This window comes from Eleutherodactylus coqui, chromosome 3, assembly GCF_035609145.1.
Source record: "Eleutherodactylus coqui strain aEleCoq1 chromosome 3, aEleCoq1.hap1, whole genome shotgun sequence".
Taxonomy (NCBI): Eukaryota; Metazoa; Chordata; class Amphibia; order Anura; family Eleutherodactylidae; genus Eleutherodactylus; species Eleutherodactylus coqui.
Genome location: NC_089839.1, coordinates 113,016,040 through 113,040,197, shown reverse-complemented (window position 1 = coordinate 113,040,197; position 24,158 = coordinate 113,016,040).

Genomic DNA, 24,158 nt, shown 5'->3' with positions numbered 1-24,158 from the left:
ATATATATTTATAAATAACTCAAAATATTGCTAAAAAAGAATTATTCTTCAATTATATAAACAGTAAAAGGATTTGCACTGAAAGCACTGGGCCTTTAACAAATAAGGCAGGAGAAGCCATAGAAGACGATGGGGGGAAGGCAAATCTATCAAATAGTTTCTTTTCAAGTGTATTCACGAATGAAAAAGAAATGTCACACGAGATGCAGGGGAATGAAACGAACCCCATTATTAATATTGCATGCCTAACATAGGAGGAAGTCCAGAGGCGGTTAAAGAGGATTAAAATCGAAAAATTGCAAGGCCCAGATGGAATACACCCAAGGGTTTTAGGAGAACTAAGTGACGTGATAGCTAAACCATTATTTCTTATATTTATGGACACTATTAAGACCGGGGTTGTACCACTGGATTGGCATATTTTCAATGTGGTTTCAATATACAAAAAGGGGTCCAAAAGAGATACTGGCAAAGCGTTCATTAGAGGCCTACTAATAGCTCTGGGCGCCAGGAAGAAAAAGAGCCAACAGAGAGAAATAGAAGATTTACTGAGGCAAATTGCTAAATTAGAGTACTCCACCAAACTCACGCTCTGCAAAGAGAACCTAAATAAGTTGACCACCCTTAGAAAGGAACTGAATTTATGCCTGAAGTCTAGATTTAACAAAAGATGCCTCCACCTTAAACATATAGTATTTGTCCAAGGTAACAGGGGCAGTAAATATATGTCAGCATTGATTAAAAAAGCCCGCACTAAAAATCAGATTAATGCAATAAAAACCCGCACGGGGACGAAGGTCACCTCCTCCTCCGACATTGCAGCGGAATTTCAGCAATTTTACTCCCAACTATATAATTTGCGACCCCAGAAGGAACGAGATGACATTACAAAAGCCAGTGGTCAGATAGCAGAATTCTTAAAAGCTCCACCTCCCTTGTCTAGAGACAGATTCAGCCAATGCACTTTTGGCTCCGGTGTCGGAGGAGGAGGTGAGTGGAGTTCTTGACTCGTCCCCCCCCCGGAAAAAGTCCCGGCCCAGATGGCCTTTCTCTTATATATTATAAATCTCTTCGCTCCGTCCTTGTCCCGCGCCTAACGGAAATGTTCAACAACCTTCTGAAAGGCGGCTCTCTTCCAAAGCAGGCCCAAGAGGCCCACATCACGTTGATACACAAAGAGGGCAAGGACCCGGAGATGTGTGGCAGTTATAGGGCCATCTCCTTAATAAATCTGGATGTGAAGCTATGGGCAAAACTACTCGCCAAACGAATGGAGAGCTACATCCCACGTCTGGTAGATAGGGAGCAGGCGGGCTTCGTGAAGGGTAGGGAGGGGAGGGACAATTGCATGCGTATCCTCCATGCAATGCACTATGCCAATGTTAAAGGAATCTCACTCGCTCTGGTAAGCACCGATGCCGAAAAGGCTTTTGACAGAGTCGATTGGGTATATATGAGATCTGTTCTGCTGCATTTTAACTTCCCTCCCTCCTTTGTCGAGGCCATATTCTCCCTATATGCAGAGCCTTATGCTAGGTTAAAAATAAATAATATCCTATCTCCCCCCTTTGAGATAAAAAATGGCACGCGCCAGGGGTGCCCATTATCCCCCACTCTGTTTATACTGGCCCTGAAACCCCTACTTCAGAGCATCAGGATGGATCAGGAGATTCGGGGACTGAATGTTGGAGACTGTGCACTTTCTGCGACAGCCTTCGCAGATGACGTTATCTTTCTAATCACCAACCCCGAGAGAGGTTTACCTAAACTAATCGCATGTTTGGAACAGTTTGGAACACTTTCAAACTTCAAAATTAACTTTAACAAATCAACTGTTCTTAAAGGGGTTGTCCCGCGAAAGCAAGTGGGGTTCAGCACTTCTGTATGGCCATATTAATGCACTTTGTAATATACATCGTGCATTAAATATGAGCCAAACAGAAGTTATTCACTTACCTGCTCCGTTGCTAGCGTCCTCGTTTCCATGGAGCCGTCTAATTTCAGCGTCTAATCTCCCGATTAGACGCGCTTGCGCAGCCCGGTCTTCTCCCTTCTGAATGGGGCCGCTCGTACTGGAGAGCTGCTCCTCGTAGCTCCGCCCTGTCACGTGTGCCGATTCCAGCCAATCAGGAGGCTGGAATCGGCAATGGAATGCACAGAGCCCACGGTGCACCATGGGAGAAGACCTGCGGTCCACCGTGGGTGAAGATCCCGGCGGCCATCTTCGCAAGGTAAGTAAGAAGTCACCGGAGCGCGGGGATTCGGGTAAGTACTATCCGTTTTCTTTTTTTAAACCCCTGCATCGGGTTTGTCTCGCGCCGAACAGGGGGGCTATTGAAAAAAAAAAAACCCGTTTCGGCGCGGGACACCCCTTTAACGTCTCGATCCCGGGAGCTAGGTGTGAGAACTTGATGTTGGGATCCCCGTTTTCCTGGTCCAGCTCGGCAATCGATTTTCTGGGTGTAAAATTGACTAGGAGGGTTGGAGATCTTTACGCAGCAAACTTCCCCCCACTGCTAGCTAAAATCAAAACCTTGCTACAGAATTACGATGTTCCATACATTTCCTGGTTCGGGAGAAAAAATTTAATAAAAACCTATATATTCCCCATAATTTTATACCATATTAGATCTCTCCCGATACAACTTCCCTCCAGCTTCTTCAACACTCTGCGCTCGTTGTTTATAAAGTTTATATGGAGGCAAAAGAGCCCCAGGTTGGCGTATAGCCTGCTGATGAGAAGAAGAGAGGAGGGAGGAATAGGAATGCCAAACATCCACGATTTTTACATAGCCGCCCACATTAGCAACTGGCAGAGACTAACCTTACCCGGAGGAGACCCACTCCTATATCAGATGACAACAGAAATGTATGGAACCTCAGCAGCGGGGGATCTGTGGTTCACCAGGAGAGCTACATATAGAAGCAGAAAGTTTAATCCCCTGTTAAGGGGACCCTGTGAGGCATGGGACTCGCGGAGGGAGACACTGGCTCCTACGCCCTCTCCGATTACCCCTCTAAGCTCTCTCCCGGCCCTTCTGGGATTACCGCCGGACCCATGCACAAATAAACTATGGATGACATTCGGAAACAAACCTCTCAGCGAGCTTCAGGCTGTGAGCCATCGAAGCCCTAAAGAGATAGTAGGGTCCCTGTTGCCCGACCGGCCACTGACTTTTCTTCAACAAGCACAGATAGAGGGAGTGATTGGAGAATTTACTAAGACATTTGTCTCCACCAGACCCCCCACAGTCTTTGAGAGAGCTCTGAAAGAAAATAGGCCATACAGCAGGAAAATTGCGTTCATTCGCAAATCTTGTTTCCCTCCCCTATCAAACGCGAAACCAGCCTTCCTGTATTCATGGGAAAAAGAGCTACATATCACACTGACGTCTCAAGAGACACACCTAATTTTAAAACTCGTATATGGGCTCTCTCCGTGCATCACCACACAGGAAGCTCACTATAAGCTTCTTGCCAGATGGTATAGAACCCCTCAGTGGCTCGCTGATCATAAACTCTCGACCTGCAGCAAATGCTGGAGATGCGAGGGAGATATAGGTACTTTCTTGCACATCTGGTGGAGCTGCCCGGTCCTGAACACTTTTTGGCTAAGGATAACAGAGTCACTCCAAAAAATAGCCCCGAACTTCATACTCTCACCTGAGATACTATTTCTGTGGAAGCCCTCGAGCAGCTTTAACCCTTTTAAGCAAAAATTGCTGGCTCATGCGATTGATGCTGCTAAGGCACTAATTCCTCTTCTATGGCTGCAAAAAAACCCTCCTCTCTTGAGCCAATGGAAGGACAGAATGGATTTGACTTACAACCTAGAAGAACTCTCCGGATGGTCTATGGGCTCTCATGAAAAATTTATGGAGATCTGGGGCCCTTGGAGAGGCATACGTAACTCGATAAGTCCTTGAGATTCCTTAAGATCTGGAGGAGCGCGATTGTGACGCGTCTGCGGTGTCCGGGAGTCTGGGAGAGATCTCGACATTTGGGGTACTCCCAGCGCCGGACCCCATCCCCCCCACCTACAATAGATACTCTCTCAGGGTACCTCCCCCCTCCCTTACCCCTTACCCCCCCCTCCTTTCCCCACCTGTCTGTCGATGTTTGTCTCCCCCCCCTTGTTGGATTGTGCCATGCCAAGATAGATTGGCTTTCATTGGACAGGGTCATCACCCACTTTATGGAATTGTCCCAGCCAGGATCATCTGTTACTTGACCCACATTTTCGGCATTATGTTATTGTACACACATTTGTTTAGAATACAATAAAAATCTGGATTTGAAAAAAAAAAAAAAAGAGAGACTGGTAACTACAGGGTAGTAAGTCTTACTTCAACAATTGGAAAAATTGGAGAGACGCCATCCTAGAATACCTCAAGGAGAACAATCATATAACTTCTCATCAGCATGGGTTCATGAGGAGTCGATCATGTCAAACCAATTTGATCAGCTTCTACGATGAAGTAAGTTCTAGGCTGCACCTGGGAGAGTCTATTGATCTTGTATATCTGGATTTTCTAAAGCACTTGACACTGTGCCGCATAATAGATTGATATATAAAATAAGACAGCTTGGACTGGGCAAAAACGTGTGGATCTAGGTAAAGAACTGGCTCAGAGATAGAAAACAGAGGGTGGTAATAAAGGGTTTGTTCTCTGATTGGGACACTGTTGCTAGTGGGGTGCCAGAAGGTTCAATACTAGGCCCCATTCTGTTCAATATTTTTTATCAATGACCTGATAGAGGGACTGCACAGTAAAATATCAATATTTGCAGATGATACAAAATTCTACAAGATAAGTAATACAAAGGAGGGCAATGTGCGGCTGCAAAAGGACATAGATAAACTGGGGGCTTGGGTAGAAAAATGGCAAATGAAGTTCAATATGGATAAATGTAAGGTTATGCACATGGGGAGGAGAAATGGATGTCACCATTATACATTAAATGGGGTACTGCTAGGGAAAAGTGAGATGGAAAAGACCTAGGGGTAATTGTTGACTGTAGATTAAACTGGAGCAATCAATGCCAGTGTGCTGCTGCAAGAGCAAGCAAAGTCTTGGGGTACATTAAAAGTTAGGCCTCACATGGAATACTATGTACAGTTCTGGACACCGGTGCTAAGGAAAGATGTTGCAGTGCTTGAGGGAGTTCAAAGAAGGGCAACTAAATTAATAAACAGAATGGGAGGACTGGAATACCCAGAGAGGCTATCAAAATTGGGATTATTTACCCTGGAAAAAAGACGGCTAAGGGGCGATCAAATAACTATGTATAAATACATTAGGGGACAATACAAGGATCTTTCCCATGATCTGTTTATACCCAGGACTGCAACGGTAACAAGGGGGCATTCACTATGCCTAGAAGAAAGCAGGTTTCATCACCAACATAGAAGGGGGTTCTTTACTGTAAGAGCAGTGAGACGTTGGAACTCTCTGCCTGAGGACATGGTGATGGCAAAATCCATAGAGGAGTTAAAGGACAAAGGACAATCCCAGAATATGTGTAGTAGAGTGCCCCTCCTCTTGCTAGCATCTCCAATATACAGATGGGATAGAAGGAAATATATTATGCATTCTGAAAGGTACCCTATATCAATGAGCTAAAACCTTATAACCTCCTGCTGTATATTACTAGCTATAGATGATTTAAGAGTTACTATATATAACCTAACTTTCTGATCTACAGAAAATACCAGTCCTAAATCTTTCTCACATTTAGAAAGAAAAGCTGGATCTAGCATATTTGTTGATAAGACTAGTAATCTATATATTTCAGAGAGCATGTCAAATAATACCTGATGTTGAACACATACATTCATACTGAGTCTTTGTTTGATCAAAATTCTCAGCCGTACGTAATGAACATAAAAAATGATGAACTTGCATAATTTGTAGAGATGAGCGAGCACCAAAATGCTCGGGTGCTCGTTACTCGAGTCGAACTTCCCGCAATGCTCTAGGGTTCGTTTTGAGTAACGAACCCCATTGAAGTCAATGGGCGACCCGAGCATTTTTGTATGGGACCTATGCTCTGCTAAGGTTTTCATTTGTGAAAATCTGGGAAATTCAAGAAAGTGATGGGAACGACACAGAAACGGATAGGGCAGGCGAGGGGCTACATGTTGGGCTGCATCTCAAGTTCCCAGGTCCCACTATTAAGCCACAATAGCGGCAAGAGTGCCCCCCCAAACAATTTTTACAGCTAAAAAAACCCTCATTAGCAAGGCATACCTTAGCTAAGCACCACACTGCCTCCAACAAAGCACAATCACTGCCTGCATGAAACTCCGCTGCCACTTCTTCTGGGTAACATGCTGCCCAACCGCCCATTTCAGTAATAGCAGCAGTCACGACAGGCCCCAGTAACAATTCCAAAGCAGCAGTATAGGGGGAGCACAGTATTAGTTCCATTTCAGTAGTAGTAGCAGTCTAGACAGGTCCCAGTAACATATCACTAGCAGCAGTATAGGCGGAGCACAGTATTAGTTCCATTTCAGTAGTAGTAGCAGTCTAGACAGGCCCAAGTAACATATCACTAGCAGCAGTATAGGGGGAGCACGTCCTCTAGGCCTACCCCTACCCCTCAGCATGGTATATTACGAGTAGAGCAGAAACAGAATGCTGTAATTAAATGTGCCACTTATTGGCCTGTGGTTGGAGGCTGACTTCGCTTACGGAACGCACAGCAGAGCCAGGAAACAATTATGCGCAAGCCTGTAGTCAGACCTAGGTGTGTATGACTGAGCTACTGGAATTCACAGGGCAGAACCAGTCAAGTGGCCAAAGGCAAGTGGTAGGCCTTAAGTATTTTGCTTCAATTTTTTAAAATGGTGAGGTGAAAAACCAGACAGACAACGTATGCAGTGTATATATGTATACTCTTTCCCTCTGGCGGGATGACGGCGATCATGTAACGGACACAGCAGAGCCAGGAAACAATTATGCACAAGCCTGCTGTAACGCTTAGCTGGGTAATAATGAGCGACTACTACCCCCAGCAGACACGCAGTAAACTGTACACGATCACAGGCTTGGCTGGGTAATAATGAGCGACTACAACCCCCAGCAGACACGCAGTAAACTGAAGACGGTCACAGGCAGCCCGAATATAGTATTTTTTTCCAATTTTTGGGAAAAAGCCCACTGCCTATATAGCCTGCATATGGATTTCCCTGTTGGAGGATGACTGTGGTTATTGAAAGCACAGTGCAGCCAGAAAAAATTATGCGCAAGGCTGGGTATTAATGAGCGACTACTACCCCCAGCAGACACGCAGTAAACTGTAGACGGTCACAGGCTTAGCTGGGTAATAATGAGCGACTACTACCCCCAGCACACATGCAGTAAACTGAAGACGGTCACAGGCAGCCCAAATATAGTATTTTTTCCAATTTTTGGGAAAAAGCCCACTGCCTATATAGCCTGTATATGGATTTCCCTGTTGGAGGATGACTGTGGTTATTGAAAGCACAGTGCAGAAAAAAATTATGCGCAAGGCTGCAGTAACACCTAGCTGGGTAATAGTAAGTAAGTAATAGTAAGTGACTACTACCCCCAGCAGACACGCAGTAAACTGAACACGGTCACAGGCAGCCCAAAGATTTTTTTTTCCAGTTTTTTTTAAAAAGCCCACTGCCTATATAGCCAGTATATCTTTTTCCCTGTACCACTGTCCCTGCCTCACCAGTACTGCCCCTATACTCAGTAAATGATTACAGACTGAGGACGCAATGGTCTGCACGCCCGATATACAAAAAAAAATAAAAAATGTGCAAAACTGCTAAAAGCAGCCTCAACAGTACTGCACACGGTCAGATGTGGCCCTAAGAAGGACCGTTGGGGTTTTTGAAGACGAAGATAACAGCCTAACACTCTCCCTATAGCAGCTACAGCAGAACGGCACTTTCCCTAATGTCTCTCAGCGTGCATCTGTGGCGAGCCGCGGCCGGCCCCAGTTTATATACTCGGGTGTCACCTGATCTCCCCAGCCACTCACTGCAGGGGGGTGGGATAGGGCTGGAACTTCACAGGAGGAAGTTGTAATGCCTTCCCTGTGTTTCTATTGGCCAGAAAATGGTGCAAACTTTTCTGGGAAGAAAATGGAAGTGACTCGAACACCGCGTGGTGCTCGTCTCGAGTAACGAGCATCTCGAGTACCCTAATACTCGAACGAACATCAAGCTCGGACGAGTACGCTCGCTCATCTCTAATAATTTGCCAAGTTGCGAGGGCACATAGTTCAGAAATATGTGTCATAATTAACTCAGATACCCATCTCCCATCTTGAATAAAATTCAGAGCTCTAAACTTATTTTCTAAGATCCAAGAATGGAAAGAGTCATTTTTCCACCCCGGGTGAAAAACTGGGTTACCTAATAGGATATAATGGTGGTGTCGTTTATGAGATATCTGCACTGCAAAATATTCTAGATGCTAGCTTCAATGTTGAGCCAATAGTTAAATGTAGTTTTGCCTCTGAGTTTGCATAGTCCAAAACCCATGGTAGGTTTTTTTTAAAGGTATAGAAAGAAATTATTATTCAAGCATTTTCAATTTTTTATTTCCAGCGTGTTTGCACCGATCAACAATCCGTAGACAATGGGAGGCTTGATAATAAGCATTTGTTTGGTGAACCTATTCCTCCCCTATTTTTTATGCAGAATAGTAATTGATGAGCAATTTGTGCTGGTTTATCCTTCTAAATAAGCTTATTTATCATGAAATGGATAGACCTGAAAACGTAGTTTGGAATGTTGATTAGTAGTACTTGAAAAAAGCATAAGATATGATGAAGTATTTTCATTTTGACTATGGCACATCTTCCGAACCAAAAAAACATCCAATGTCCTGGAATCTAATTCCTTTTTGAGGACTTGTAATAAAAGAAGAAAGTTGACTGCATATAGAGAGTTTATTGATCAAAAATACTCCTAAATATTTCATAGTTTCTCTGGACCAACAAAATGAAAAATCACTGGTCAAGTCAGACATTAAAGATGCTTTTAATGTGATATTTGGTGCCTCAGATTTATGATAGTTAATTTTAAAATTGGAAATGGCAGCATAATGGCGTAGCTCAAACATAAGGTTAGGGAGGGAGATCCACGGGAATGTAAGAAAAAGGGAAGGTCAGCTGCATAAGTTGACACTTTATAAATTACCTCCACTTACTGGTATGCCCCTAAAGTCCGGGAGGGAATGAACTCTGCATAAAAATAGTTCTAAGCCTAAAATAAAAATAAGAGGTGATAAAGGACATCCATGATGTGTTCCATTGGAAAGTGAAATAGGGGAAGAGAAATGACCATTTACTTTAACCAGAGTCGACAGATTTGCATAGAGACTAGATATTTAGCTTAGCATTTATTACCTAGACCCAGATATTTAAGGCTTTCAAATTTACTTGATTGAAAGCTTTATCAGCGTCAGTGGATAACAAAAGCATAGGGACTTTGCTATTGGTGGCCTAGTAAATTAAAGGGGTTGTCCTGCGGCAGCAAGTGGGTCTATACACTTCTGTATGGCCATATTAATGCACTTTGTAATGTACATTGTGCATTAATTATGAGCCATACAGAAGTTATAAAAAGTTTTATACTTACCTGCTCCGTTGCTGGCGTCCTCGTCTCCATGGTGCCGACTAATTTTCGGCCTCCGATTGCCAAATTAGCCGCGCTTGCGCAGTCCGGGTCTTCTGCTGTCTTCAATGGGGCCGCTCGTGCAGAATGCCGGCTCCGTGTAGCTCCGCCCCGTCACGTGCCGATTCCAGCCAATCAGGAGGCTGGAATCGGCAATGGACCGCACAGAAGAGCTGCGGTCCACGGAGGGAGCAGACCCCGGCGGCCATCTTCAGCAGGTGAGTATGAAGACGCCGGACCGCCGGGATTCAGGTAAGCACTCTCCGGTTTGTTTTTTTAACCCCTGCATCGGGGTTGTCTCGCGCCGAACGGGGGGGGGGGGGGGGGGGGGGTTAAAAAAAAAAAAAAAAAACGTTTCGGCGCGGGACAACCCCTTTAAGTCGATAGCTCTGGTAGTATTATCATGTTCTTCCCTCAAAGCCATGAATCCCACTTGATCTCCATGAATGACCTCATTAAGATAAGATCTCCAATACTTTTTTGGAACAATTTAAGATCCACATTCTTTGGGGATAACAGTAATATGTGCCCTGAGTGAATCCCGTGGAAGGAAGCTCTAGGGGTCAGAGAGTTAAATGCCAACAAAATTGTGTACATAGGATATCACAAAATGATTATATGATTCGTCAAAGGTAAACCATCGGGTCCTGGAGCTTTCCCTGATAAAGATTCATTTAATGTCCCTGAAAGCTCCTCAATAGTGATTGGTAATTCAAGTACTGATAAAGGCTTTCTGGAAAAATGGTACATTCCAGATGTTACCAGATAATTTTAAATTTTTTCTTTTGGAATCTGATAAGGGCTTCTGAAGATTGCATAAGGATTTATAATAGTCTCCAAATACTTCTGCAATCTGGTTTGAAACGTGAAGTTGAGTACCAGAGTTAGAGCGTATATAGAGCACAAATGTATGTACCCCTTGCCTTCAGAGCCATATGAGCAGGAAGCTTGCCAGGCTTGTTATCAAATTCAAAAATCTTCCTCTTACATTTCATTGAAGAGACTTTTGTTTTTGTGAGACAAAGAGAGCATACCCTTTCTCTTAATTGAATTAGCTCTACCCCTCCCTATTCAACAATGATTTATGTTTTTGCTCTAGAGTATGAATGCGAGATAATAATGCTGTTAGGGTGGTCACCTTTTCCTTCTTCAATCCAGAGCAAATTTAAATACAGACTGCATGGCTGAAACATTTGCATGCTTCCGAAGTAGAAAAGAGGGTAATGTCTGAGGTTTTATAAGATTCGTTGATAAAGCCAAATATTAGAGCTCATTAATTTCAATAGACCATAAATAAGGCTGGTCTCACACGACCGGATTTGAATTGCAGATTGCGCGTGGACGATCTGCAGTAAAATGCAGGCAATGACAGGCAGGAATGTTTAAATTTTTCTTCACACACATGGGTATGAATTGCATCATGCTCTATTTTAGGCATCATGTCCACGGGCAGATTTTTGCTGCCGAATCTGGAGTGGGCATTTTCCTCCGGATTCCTCAGCAATAACCCTCCATAGCACTCTATGGTAAAATGATTTTTCATGCACATGAACGGAAACTAATTGACGAATGAAAAATCACAGCATGCTCCATTTTACTGCGGTTCCCTCACGGATGGCATCCATTGAAGTCAATAGAGGCTTTCCGACCTACAGCTCATCCGCAATTGACACTATGGACAGGCCACGGATTTCATAGGAAAAGCAGGAGTGTGAAAAAAAAAATCTGAACTGCACATGTCCGACAGCGAGTCTACTCTGGCTTTGGCTCAAAAAGTCAAATTTAAAACTGCCACAAAAAGACTTATGCATGAAACTAACCTAAATGGTTAATTAGCATCTAAATTTTTCGATAGCGGGATGAGGCTGCCTCTGTCACTTCCCCAGAGCTCCCACAAAATAATTGGATGTGTCCATGGATTGGCAGACACCAGTTGTTGGACAGCTTTTAGTAAGGCTTGTAAGCCTATTAAAGGGGTTGTCCCGCGGCAGCAAGTGGGGTTATGCACTTCTGTATGGCCATATTAATGCACTTTGTAATATACATCGTGCATTAAATATGAGCCATACAGAAGTTATTCACTTACCTGCTCCGTTGCTGGCGTCCCCGTTGCCATGGTGCCGTGTAACTTCAGCGTCTAATCGCCCGATTAGACGCGCTTGCGCAGATGGGTCTTTTCCCTTCATCTCGGCTCGGCAGCAGCGGTGTTCTGGCTCCGCCCCCTTGTACGCGTCATCGCGCAGCTCCGCCCCGTCACATGTGCCGATCCCAGCCTCCATGACACCGCTGCTGCCGAGCCGAGATGAAGGGAAAAGACCCATCTGCGCAAGCGCGTCTAATCGGGCGATTAGACGCTGAAGTTACACGGCACCATGGCAACGGGGACGCCAGCAACGGAGCAGGTAAGTGAATAACTTCTGTATGGCTCATATTTAATGCACGATGTATATTACAAAGTGCATTAATATGGCCATACAGAAGTGTATAACCCCACTTGCTATCGCGGGACAACCCCTTTAAGGATATTAGCATTTATGTGAACCACCTTTTAGTTTATTTCCGATTTATTTATATTGAACTACAGGCCATATATTACTGTTCCTGTATTAATAACCTTCCAGTTTTTAATGATGATTACTACGTGCATTCACATCCGATGTCTTATTCCATTTAATTTAATCGAAGAAGAACAACAATTCATTTCATTTCAGTAGAATTACATATTTATTTGATTTTCGTTTAATTATTTTCAAGCATATTTTATTAAAATTTTTTCTGTCTTCTGAACTCCCTACTTTTAGAACCATTACTTTCCTCTGCTCACCAGCTGAGTACCAATATACAGTTGCTAGGATGTAGCCGTTACCATGGAAATAGATGAACTCCTAAACTGTAGAACAGCTAGATATTTTTTTGTCGATTATTTGCATGAAAATCAGTTTAGGGATAAAAAAAAACATGGTGCCAAATTGTAAGCAATATTATGCAATCTGTTTTTGTTCTTCATCACAGGGAGCATAGAACTAGCAGACGTGGAAAGACGTTTTAACTATTTACATAGATAGCAAAATTAAAAGAATTTCCATGCTAAATATGTTATCTAGAAAAAACAAGCTATAGCAACAAAGCAAATAAAATGTATTTGCTCAATAGTTTGCATACCTTTTAGTTTTTAATATGTTAGTGACCACTAATATTTATTTTATGGTGGTCACCAATTAACTTTAACCCCTTAAGGACCAGACACTTTTTGGTTTTTCGTTTGTTTTTTTCATCCCTACTTTCAAAAAAATCATAACTTTATTTTGCAGTCAACATAGAATTACAAGAGCTTGTTTTTTCAGGATGAGTTGTATTTTTCAATGGTATCATTTAATGTACCCCATGGTGTATGGAAACACTTTTAAAAATAAGGGGTTTTGCTTTTACAGCATTCACTTTGATAGGGTAGCATTATTCTGCCAGTCAAATACCAAACATATACAATTTTTATTGTGTTTTATGACTTTTAAAAAAATGTGAAACTTTTTTTTACATCGATGTGTATGAAGGCTGTTTTTGGCAGAGGGAGCTCTTGTTTTTATTGGTACCGATACTCCATATAACATTTGCTAAAACGTCACTGGGGCAGAGGAATCAAGTATAATTGAGAGAAATTTCACTGAACAGCCTCCTAACACTTAACTTTTAATTAATTCTTAGATAAAATTATAGGCTCCAAAACAAAACAAACATAGAACAACTTATTTCTAAGAGTGAATACATTTCCCACCACCTCTATCTTGATTCTGTGGTCCTTGATCACCAGTGATGAACAGGCCACAAAATAAGACTGAATCGACTAACATTGTATGATGGTTAAATCAGAATAAGTCCCTATCCTTGTGATGGAACAACAGGACTAGGGTTATTCACTGCCTTGGTTCAATCTGCGCAAAAGGGTTTTGAACAAGTATAGCTCTGTAACCCGTGGGTAGGCTTCTTTCTGATCTTAGCCTGCTGGTATATGAATTACTTGGAAAGATCACTCAATTGGTTAGATATAGAGATGAGCGAACGTACTCATCCGAGCTTGATACTCGTTCGAGTATTAGCGTGTTCGAGATGCTCGTTACTAGAGGCGAGCACCATGCGATGTTCGAGTTACTTTCACTTTCATCTCTGAGACGTTAGCGCGTTTTTCTGGCCAATAGAAAGACAGGGAAGGCATTACAACTTCCCCCTGCGATGTTCAAGCCCTATACCACCCCCCTGCAGTGAGTGGCTGGCGAGATCAGGTGTCACCCGAGTATATAAATCGGCCCCTCCCGCGGCTCGCCACAGATGCATTCTGACATAGCTCAGGGAAAGCGCTGCTGGTGCCGGAGCTGCTATAGGGAGAGCGTTAGGAGTTATTTTAGGCTTCAAGAACCCCAACGGTCCTTCTTAGGGCCACATCTAACCGTGTGCAGTACTGTGGAGGCTGCTTTTTGCAGTGTTGCACCTTTTTTTTTTTTTTGTATATAGGCCGTGCAGAGCATTGCGTCCTTAGTCTGCAGTAATTTTACATAGTATAGGGCCAGTAGTGCTGAGGCAGGGACAGTGAAAAACGTGAAAGACATATACTGTCTATATAGGCAGTGGGCTTTTACAAAAAAATTTGGGAAAAAAAAAATATTTGGGCTGCCTGTGACCGTCCTGACTGTACTGCGTCTCTGCTGGGGGTAGTAGTCCTAATTAATACGCAGCCAGCTAAGTGTTACAGCGGGCTTGCGCAAAATTCTTTCCTGGCTCTGCGTTGCCCGTTACATCATTGCTGTCATCCTGTCCAGAGGGAAACAGTCTGCACTGCAGTAATTTTACATAGTATAGGGCCAGTAGTGCTGAGGCAGGGACAGTGAAAACGTGAAAGACATACACTGTCTATATAGGCAGTGGGCTTTTCCAAAAGAATTTGGGACAAAAAAATATATTTGGGCTGCCTGTGACCGTCCTGACTGTACTGCGTCTCTGCTGGGGGTAGTAGTCCTAATTAATACGCAGCCAGCTAAGTGTTACAGCGGGCTTGCGCAAAATTCTTTCCTGGCTCTGCGTTGCCCGTTACATCATTGCTGTCATCCTGTCCAGAGGGAAACAGTCTGCACTGCAGTAATTTTACATAGTATAGGGCCAGTAGTGCTGAGGCAGGGACAGAGAAAAACGTGAAAGACATATACTGTCTATATAGGCAGTGGGCTTTTCCAAAAAAATTTGGGAAAAAAAAAATATTTGGGCTGCCTGTGACCGTCCTGACTGTACTGCGTCTCTGCTGGGGGTAGTAGTCCTAATTAATACGCAGCCAGGTAAGTGTTACAGCGGGCTTGCGCAAAATTCTTTCCTGGCTCTGCTGTGCGTTCCGTAAGCGAAGTCAGCCTCCAAACACAGGCCAATAAGCGTAACATTTAATTACAGCGTTCTGTTTCTACACTACTGGTAATACACCATGCTGAGGGGTAGGGGTAGGCCTAGAGGACGTGGACGCAGGCGAGGACGCAGAGGCCCAAGTCAGGGTGTGCGCACAGGCCGAGCTCCTGATCCAGGTGTACCACAGCCGACTGCTGCGGGATTAGGAGAAAGGCACATTTCTGGCGTCCCCACATTCATCTCACAATTAATGGGTCCACGCGGTAGACCTTTATTAGAAAATGAGCAGCGTGAGCAGGTCCTGTCGTGGATGGCAGAAAGTGCATTCAGCAATCTATCGACCACCCAGAGTTCTGCGCCGTCCACTGCTGCAACTCTGAATCCTCTGGCTGCTGCTCCTCCTTCCTCTCAGCCTCCTCACTCCATTACAATGACACATTCTGAGGAGCAGGCAGACTCCCAGGAACTGTTCCCGGGCCCATGCCCAGAATGGGCAGCAATGGTTCCTCTCCCACTGGAGGAGTTTGTCGTGACCGAAGCTCAACCTTTGGAAAGTTCCCGGGGTCCGGGGGATGAGGCTGGGGACTTCCGGCAACTGTCTCACGAGTTTTCAGTGGGTGAGAAGGACGATGACGATGAGACACAGTTGTCTATCACTCAGGTAGTAGTAATTGGAGTAAGTCCGAGGGAGGAGCGCACAGAGGATTCGGAGGAAGAGCAGCAGGACGATGAGGTGACTGACCCCACCTGGTTTGCTAAGCCCACTGAGGACAGGTGCAGCAGCAGGGCAGGTTGGAAGAGCCAGTGCGGTGGCCAGGGGTAGAGGCAGGGCCAGACCGAATAATCCACCAACTGTTTCCCTAAGCGCCCCCTCGCGCCATGCCACCCTGCAGAGGCCGAGGTGCTCAAAGGTCTGGCAGTTTTTCACTGAGAGTGCAGACGACCGACGAACAGTGGTGTGCTACCTTTGTCGCGCCAAGATCAGTCGGGGAGCCACCACCACCAGCCTCACCACCACCAGCATGCGCAGACATATGATGGCCAAGCAACCCACAAGGTGGGACGAAGGCCGTTCACCGCCTCCGGTTTGCACCACTGCCTCTCCCCCTGTGCCCCAACCTGCCACTGAGATCCAACCCCCCTCTCAGGACACAGGCACTACCGTCTCCTGGCCTGCACCCACATCCTCACCTCCGCTGTCCTCGGCCCCATCCACCAATGTCTCTCAGCGCAGCGTCCAGCCGTCACTAGCGCAAGTGTTTGAGCGCAAGCGCAAGTACGCCGCCACGCACCCGCACGCTCAAGCGTTAAACGTGCACATAGCCAAATTGATTAGCCTGGAGATGCTGCCGTATAGGCTTGTGGAAACGGAGGCTTTCAAAAGCATGATGGCGGCGGCGGCCCCGCGCTACTCGGTTCCCAGTCGCCACTACTTTTCCCGATGTGCCGTCCCAGCCCTGCATGACCACGTCTCCCGCAACATTGTACGCGCCCACACCAACGCGGTTACTGCCAAGGTCCACTTAACAACGGACACGTGGACAAGCACAGGCGGGCAGGGCCACTATATCTCCCTGACGGCACATTGGGTGAATTTAGTGGAGGCTGGGACCGAGTCAGAGCCTGGGACCGTTCACGTCCTACCCACCCCCAGAATTGCGGGCCCCAGCTCGGTGCTGGTATCTGCGGCGGTGTATGCTTCCTCCACTAAACCACCCTCCTCCTCCTCCTACGCAACCTCTGTCTCGCAATCAAGATGTGTCAGCAGCAGCACGTCGCCAGCAGTCGGTGTCGCGCGGCGTGGCAGCACAGCGGTATGCAAGCGTCAGCAGGCTGTGCTGAAACTACTCAGCTTAGGAGAGAAGAGGCACACGGCCCACGAACTGCTGCAGGGTCTGACAGAGCAGACCGACCGCTGGCTTGCGCCGCTGAGCCTCCAACCTGGCATGGTCGTGTGTGACAACGGCCGTAACCTGGTGGCGGCTCTGCAGCTCGGCAGCCTCACGCACGTGCCATGCCTGGCCCATGTCTTTAATTTGGTGGTTCAGCGCTTTCTGAAAAGCTACCCACGCTTGTCAGACCTGCTCGGAAAGGTGTGTCGGCTCTGCGCACATTTCCGCAAGTCCCACACGGACGCTGCCACCCTGCGCACCCTGCAACATCGGTTTAATCTGCCAGTGCACCGACTGCTGTGCGACATGCCCACACGGTGGAACTCTACGCTCCACATGTTGGCCAGGCTCTATGAGCAGCGTAGAGCTATAGTGGAATACCAACTCCAACATGGGCGGCGCAGTGGGAGTCAGCCTCCTCAACTCTTTACAGAAGAGTGGGCCTGGTTGGTAGACATCTGCCAGGTCCTTGGAAACTTTGAGGAGTCTACCCAGATGGTGAGCGGCGATGCTGCAATCATTAGCGTCACCATTCCTCTGCTATGCCTCTTGAGAAGTTCCCTGCAAAGCATAAAGGCAGACGCTTTGCGCTTGGAAACGGAGGCGGGGGAAGACAGTATGTCGCTGGATAGTCAGAGCACCCTCCTGTCTATATCTCAGCGCGTTGAGGAGGAGGAGGAGGAGGTGGAGGAGCATGAGGAGGAGGGGGAAGAGACATCTTGGCCCACTGCTGAGGGTACCCATGCTGCTTGCCTGATATCCTTTCTGCGTGTATGGCCTGAAGAGGAGGAGGAGGAGGAGGATCCTGAAAGTGATCTTCCTAGTGAGGACAGCCATGTGTTGCGTACAGGTACCCTGGCACACATGGCTGACTTCATGTTAGGATGCCTTTCTCGTGACCCTCGCGTTACACGCATTCTGGCCACTACGGATTACTGGGTGTACACACTGCTCGACCCACGGTATAAGGAGAACCTTTCCACTCTCATACCCGAAGAGGAAAGGGGTTCGAGAGTGATGCTATACCACAGGACCCTGGCAGACAAGCTGATGGTAAAATTCCCATCCGACAGCGCTAGTGGCAGAAGGCGCAGTTCCGAGGGCCAGGTAGCAGGGGAGGCGCGGAGATCAGGCAGCATATACAGCACAGGCAGGGGAACACTCTCTATGGCCTTTGACAGCTTTCTGGCTCCCCAGCAAGACTGTGTCACCGCTCCCCAGTCAAGGCTGAGTCGGCGGGAGCACTGTAAAAGGATGGTGAGGGAGTACGTAGCCGATCGCACGACCGTCCTCCGTGACGCCTCTGCCCCCTACAACTACTGGGTGTCGAAGCTGAACACATGGCCTAAACTCGCGCTGTATGCCCTGGAGGGGCTTGCTTGTCCTGCGGCTAGCGTCTTGTCAGAGAAGGTGTTTAGTGCGGCTGGGGGAATCATCACGGATAAGCGTACCCGCCTGTCAACCGACAGTGCCGACAGGCTTACACTCATAAAGATGAACAAAGCCTGAATTTCCCCAAACTTTTCTTCTCCACTAGTGGACAGCAGCGATACCTAAACAATACGTAGGCTGCACCCGCGGATGGACGCATCGTTCTCTATCACCATCAAAAACAGGGACCTTTTAGCTTCATCAATCTGTGTATTATATTCATCCTCCTCCTCCTGCTCCTCCTCCTGAAACCTCACGTAATCACGCCGAACGGGCAATTTTTCTTAGGCCCACAAGGCTCAGTCATATAACTTTTGTAAACAATGTTTATACGTTTCAATTCTCAATTGAATAAAGCATTGAAACTTGCACCTGAACCAATTTTTATTTTAACTGGGCTGCCTACAGGCCTAGTTACAAATTAAGCCACATTAACCAAAGCGATTAATGGGTTTCACCTGCCTCTTGGTTGGGCATGGGCAATTTTTCTGAAGTACATTAGTACTGTTGATACACCAATTTTTTGGGGCCCTCGCCTACATTGTAATCCTAGTCATTTTTAGCTCACCTGCATTAAAGCTGACGTTACCTCAGATGTGCTGGGCACTGCAATGGGATATATTTATGTACTGCCGGTGGGTTCCAGGGAGCCACCCATGCTGTGTGTCCACAGGGACTTCACATTAGGGATTTGTATCTGCCAGTGTCTATGTATTAAAATCCCCGGTTAGACTGGGGCATGCACTGTGGGCCGAAGACCACCTGCATTTAATCGGACGTTACCTCAGCTGTGATGGGCAATGCAATGGGATATATTTATGTACCGCCGGTGGCTTCCTGGCACCCACCCATGCTGTGGGTCCACAGGGAGTTGTAACTGCATGTGTCCACTTCTAAAGAACCCCAGTCTGACTGGGGCATGCAGTGTGGGCCGAAGCCCACCTGCATTTAACATGACATTACCTCAGCTGTGATGGGCAATGCAATGGGATATATTTATGTACCGCCGGTGGCTTCCTGGGACCCACCCATGCTGTGGGTGCACACGGAATTCCCATTGCGGAGTTGTACCTGCCTGTGACTATTTATTAAAAAAACGCGGTCTGACTGGGGCATGCAGACACCTTGACAGAATGAATAGTGTGTGGCACATAGGTTCCCCATTGCTATGCCCACGTGTGCAGCTCCAGATGGAGGTGGCACAGGATTGGATTTCTCATTGCTTCTGTACAGCATTGTGGGCTATCGCCCCGCCCCTTTTAAAGAGGGTCACTGCCTAGCCGTGCCAACCCTCTGCAGTGTGTGCCTGCGGTTCCTCCTCATGGCAGACGCACTTAAAAATAGACATGAGGGTGGTGTGGCTATGAGGCCAGCGCGTGGCATGAGTGCAGCTGAAGGCTGCGTAGGGACACTTTGGTGTGCGCTGTGGACACTGCGTCATGTGGGGGGGGGGGTTGGGCAGCATGTAACCCAGGAGAAGTGGCAGCGGAGTGTCATGCAGGCAATGATTGTGCTTTGTTGGAGGTAGTGTGGTGCTTAGCTAAGGTGTGCATTGCTGATGAGGGCTTTTCAGAAGTAAAAATTGTTGGGAGGGGGGGCCCACTCTTGCCACTATTGTGGCTTACTAGTGGGACCTGGGAACTTGAGATGCAGCCCAACATGTAGCCCCTCGCCTGCCCTATCCGTTTCTGTGTCAATCCCATCACTTTCTTGAATTGCCCCGATTTTCACAAATGGAAACCTTAGCGAGCATCGGCGAAATACAAAAATGCTCGGGTTGCGCATTGACTTCGAGTAACGAGCACCCGAGCATTTTGGTGCTCGCTCATCTCTAGTTAGATAGCTATTCTATACCCCATTTGTATGCTTTTATACAAAGGGTCTAATTTATGTATACGTGGTGTTAGCACAGTTTCTGGTACATTAGAACTTCCCAATAGGGATAAAAGTATGTGAATCTAGACTTGGTCACACATCCGCGGCACCAGATCTTGAAACAGTTTTGTGCATATCAATCTGGATACCCCTTTTTGAGTCTAAAGGTTCCCAATATATAGGCAATAGACTCCAGGTTTGACCAAATCCAGACTCAATGTTTCTCCTTTACTCTTTCTAGTTTATTCCTAAAGTATGGTACCAAAGTTCTAATTCTAGACTGAGGCACCCTTAACTAAATCCTACTTTTCCATAGATTAATTGTATCTGTAGTTCTTAACATCTGCTTGGTTCTGTCTTTGGTTCAATGCGTTTCTAACATTTTAATGCCTCATCAGGAACCTACAATTTACTGAACCTTCGAAGTGCAGTTCTGGTTGTTCGTGTGTGCAATATTTTACTGTCTAAAACAACCAGGTTTAAACTTAGTTAATTTGTCATTTATTTTGCATTTATAGGATAAAAGTTTCTATTGATCGAAGGGGAATTCTGCAGGGTCAGTTGAAGATTATTGGCAAGCGGGCACAAAACTCAAAGATAAGTTCATCCAGAGGGGCTATCCCAAAAAAGATCGTTGAACAAGCTTTCCATTTTGCAGAACAACAAATCAGGGCTGTCCTATTGACCCCACACAAAAGAGAACCAGATAAAACATTGAGAATTATCAGTACTTTTGATGATGGGGTACCACGGATGCGTGACTTATTGGGGAAATATTGGCATATCCTAAAAGAGGATAAGGATCTAAAAGATATTCTCCAAGAACCCCCATTAATAACATTTAGGAGAGGACATAACATACAGGATAGGATAGTCAAGAGCTATTTACTCCCTTTACCCAGAACCCAGACCTGGCTAAGAGCGTGGCACCCATGTGGCACTTTCCCCTGTAATGACATGTAATTTCATTTCTAGAGGAGATACGTTCTTCAGTGCCTACACTGAAAATACATACAAAATCAGAGAACTCTTTAACTGGAAGTCATCTAACTTGGTGTATATTGCAACATGCCCATGCCCATGCCCAAAAAAGGATGTAGTTAAAACCACACAACTGTTTAGGAGATGGATCTTGGTGCATGTTGGAAACATCAGGAGGGGGGACAGTACACACCTCATGAACCACATGTGTCATTTTCGTGAAGGGGATGCGCATAAATTAAAATTTCAGGCCATTGAGTCAGTCAGGTCCTATGGATGGAGGGGAAATGGGAACAAAAAACTTCAACAAAATGAAGCAGAATGTATATATAGGATCGACTGTGTGCATCCTACAGGACTAAATGAGGTCATGTCATTCAATTGTTTCCTGTAACTAAGTTGTCACTACAACTTTGTACTGGTCCCATTTCCATGCATGGGACCTTCTGGTAGAGATATGTGGTCTCCAATGATTGTGGTCCTTGTTGGGGAGGATGAAATAATTGGCTTTCTGTTACAATCTGAATAAAAATAAAGTGTGTATAATTCTATTCTTATCCCCTCATGAAACAGTAGTTCAAATACTGCTAATGATATTATGCTGGCATGATATATTGTAGTTCTCTACCAGGCACTTTGACTGCCGCAAAATAATACCTTATAATAACTATAAATAGTACAGTCATAAATTAGGATTAGATACAAGAAATTGATTGGACACATAGCAGGAATATATAGACCGTTATGGAGGGTGTGTCATAATGTTATGATGCGGTGAGGTCATGTGACCGTGGGGGTTCTGAAAGGTGGTACCTAGTGGTGTGATTCAACTAAGCCAGGAGAGGATTGCCTGCATCTGCTGGGAGCAATTACGGTCATAGGTGATACAGACAGGACCCGAAATAATGGCAAGTTGCTCAGAAAGGCGCTATGTGTTTTGATCTCCTGACTCTGTGGTGGCATGTTGTTATGAAACTCTGCCCGCTTAGGGGGGTTGGAAGAGAAGGATCCATGTGGATTGCTAGAGTGTGAACATACCTCCGTTAGGGGTGTTGCTAAGGATGGCTTCAAAAGGAAGCACTGGATCTATGTCTGATCATTAGTCTCCAGCCTACCATCAAGGCTAGAGGCACTGCTAGGTACTCTAGCTGTTATTTTACTACTGTGTGCTTTATGCTGTTCTTGGTTTTGGCTAGGATAACAGATATACTGAGATATTGCTCACAGGTAGAGAAGCTAGCCCAGAATATTTAAATTAGACCAAGTTAGGACCTAGTGTAGAGGGATTGATCTCTAGGAGGTGACTTTGAAGGCATTCTTTAGGACTCCTCAAAGTAGTCAGATTTATTTCAATCTATCTACTAAAATCAATAGATCTCTGTGAAACTTCTATCCTATAAATGCAAAATAAATGAAAAAATAATTAGGTTTAAACCTGGTTGTTTTAGACAGTAAAATATTGCACACACAAACAACCAGATGTGTACTTCGTAGGTTCAGTAAATTTTAGGTTCCTTATGAGTCATTAAAATGACATAAACGCATTGGACCAAAGACAGAACCAAGCAGATATTAAGAACTAGAGATACAACCAATTAACAGAAAAGTAAGATTTAGTTAAGGTTGCCTCAGTCTAGAATTAGTACTTTGGTACCGTACTTTAGGAATCATCTAGAAGGAGTAAAGGAGAAACATTCAGTCTGGATTTGGTCAAACCTGGAGTCTATTACCTATTTTTTGGGAATGTTTAGACTCGAAAAGGGGTATCTGGATGGATATGCACAAAACTATTTCAAGATCTGGTGACCCGAATGCTTGACCAAGTCTAGATTCACATACTTTTATCCACCTATTGGGAAATTCTAATGTACTAGAAACTGTGCTAACACCACCTATATATAAACTAGACCCTTTGTATAAAAGCATACAAATGAGGTATAGCATAGCTATCTAACCAAGTGAGTGATCTTTCCAAGAAATTCATATACCAGCAGGCTAAGATCAGAAATAATCCTACCCACGGGTTACAGAGCTATACTTGTTGAAGACTCTTATGTACGGGTTGAACCAAGGGAGTGAAAAATATTAGTCCTGTTGTACCATCACAAGGATAGGGACTCATTCTGGTTTAACCATCACACAATATTAGGCGCTTGAGTCTGATTTTGTGGTCTGTTCATCACTGGTGATCAAGGACCACAGAATCGAGATAGGGGTGGTGGGAAGTTTATTCACTCTTAGGAATAAGTTGTTCTATATTAGTTTTATTTTGGAGCCTATCATTTTATCTAAGAATTAAATAAAAGTGACCTTTTAGGAGTCAGTCCAGTAAAATATATGACATTTGCTGACTTTATTCTACAGATTACTACAAATGCAGCAATACTAAATTTATAGTGTTTGTTTTATTGGTTTTTAAAAATAAAATAACATTTTCTTTACAAAAAAAAGTGTTACCATATTATGAGGTGACATGCTGGTTTTACTGGCACCACTTTTGAGTACATGTGACTTTTTGATGACTTTTTATTCAATTTGTTTAGGAGGCCGGGTGCCCAAAAGATCACAATTCTGGCATTGTATTCATTTATTTTCACAACTTTCATAGTGTAATAAAGAAACGCAAATAAAGTGATATTTTAAAGCTCAGACTTTTACAGATGTGGTGAGCTCATTCAATACAACACTCACAAATAGTTCACCCTGCATATACAGCAGGTGCTCGTTAACAGGTTAAGCCTCCAGCGATCATCAGACTGGGGTTCAGAGGAAGTGATTCTGATGGTCCACCTTCCATCTATACAAAAATGTACACAACCTCTTTTAATTTCATCATAAACTTTTTTTTCAATGCACAAACAAGACATTTTATGGTCTGAATAGATTTTTTGTGTCCTCAATAAGAAACCGACAATAGTGACTGACTTCTATATCTGTTC